Genomic DNA, 1712 nt, shown 5'->3' with positions numbered 1-1712 from the left:
TCGAATAATAGAAGCTAACCGGACAAAATTACGACAGAGGCAGATGTTAAGGGGGAAAAAATGCTTGTTAAAAAAAGATGTTATGGCTATTCGCTACACGGGATGTCCTCGACGATTCTAACCTATAAATTATCCGATAGATATGTTTACGCCAGATATGTTTAAGCCTAAACAAATTGGAAATTATAAAATTTAAGTAAGGAGACATACTGCATAACCGATTGTTCAAACATTGAAACGAGTTAAATAAATTGGCAACTAAAGTTAAGACTATTATTATTAACAATAGATAATCCATAAATAATAAATATCAATGATTAAGAAATCGTTAGGTGGCGAGTATATATCACGTGCGTTAAAATTAAATTTAATATAAAAGTTTAAAAAAAAAAAGTAGAAAGTTTCTACTTTTCATACGTTCGACTGTTATCACGTGGAACGATGTGGAACGTGTTAAAAGTCATTGACGAATCGTTACATTGCGCGAATTTCCAATATTCAAAACAAAAAAGCTTATCGATAATTCGTATCGATTTAAATTAAAAAATAAATCTTTTCGAGATGTTATAAAATTTAAATGCTTCTTAAAAAATTTACAGAATACATTTCTCCACTACTGAAACGTAACTGGCTTATTCTGCCTATATATTTAATCCATAAACGTTCAAAAAGAGAATTTAAAATTTTAATGTACACCTGTTAACACATCGAAACAATAATTTTTTTACACGTTTGAAAATGAATTTTATCCATTTTTAATATACATTATTCGAAGCATTCTATCGCGCTTATTCTTCTTCTTCTTCTTCGAGGAAAAATATTCCGGATACCGTGGATCCATTCACCGGTGGCTAATTACAAGAAACATCGCTAGATGAATCGGTAGCCCGTTTCGTGTGCTGGTGACTTGCTAAAATTTAATCTACTGCGGCCGTCTATAGAGGACGCTCTGATTCCTCGAGTAATCAGAACATGGCGATCGTGGCGGGAGAGATACGAAAATGAATTTCGATATACATAGCTGGGAGCAAAAGAGGCGAGAAGAGAATATGGCCGGTGGAAAACACTTATCGATCCTCGGCCTTGTTTCTTGGAAAAAGTAATTTTGGAAATGACACGTACCGCGTTTATTAAGCAAGAGAAAGTCGAGCAAATGTAAAAAGGAGCGTATAAACGAAAGTAGACTCGAGGTGAAGAAAAAAAAAAAAAAATTGCAGGCTTTTAATATTCCCCTTATTATTATCCCCATTATTTTCTCCCTTCTTCTTCGGTTTTTCGTAATGACGTAACGTTCGATTGGCGGATTATTTTTTAAAACTTGGGTCGAATTTCATTTCGATTCTTCTTTTCTTATAGTATATGGAGCGAGATAGATGGTTGGGCAGAGACGAGAGATTGATTTTACGCGGCTCAGAATTTTTCAAAACAAGTAAATATAATGCGTTCAGTGCACGGTTCGTATACACGGTTTATGGATCGTGGCCCATACTCGGATGCGATGGATACTCGGCCAATGGAACGTCCCGAATAATACTTTTTAGTTGCGCATCCTACACGAGAATTCAGAAGAATTCGTTTCTTCTTCGACCGCTTTGCTTTTGCGCAAAGATTATCGCAAAAGCAAAGCGGTGCGAATTGAAATTATTCGCTTTCAAAATCAAACCTTGGCCTATGCTTTCGAAACGATCGAATAATCTCTCTTGAAAGCGTAC

The sequence above is a fragment of the Apis dorsata genome, unplaced genomic scaffold (genome assembly GCF_000469605.1).
Source record: "Apis dorsata unplaced genomic scaffold, Apis dorsata 1.3 scaffold_22, whole genome shotgun sequence".
Lineage (NCBI taxonomy): Eukaryota > Metazoa > Arthropoda > Insecta > Hymenoptera > Apidae > Apis > Apis dorsata.
The sequence above is the reverse complement of the archived record's forward strand: the minus strand, read 5'-3'. Positions refer to the sequence as shown.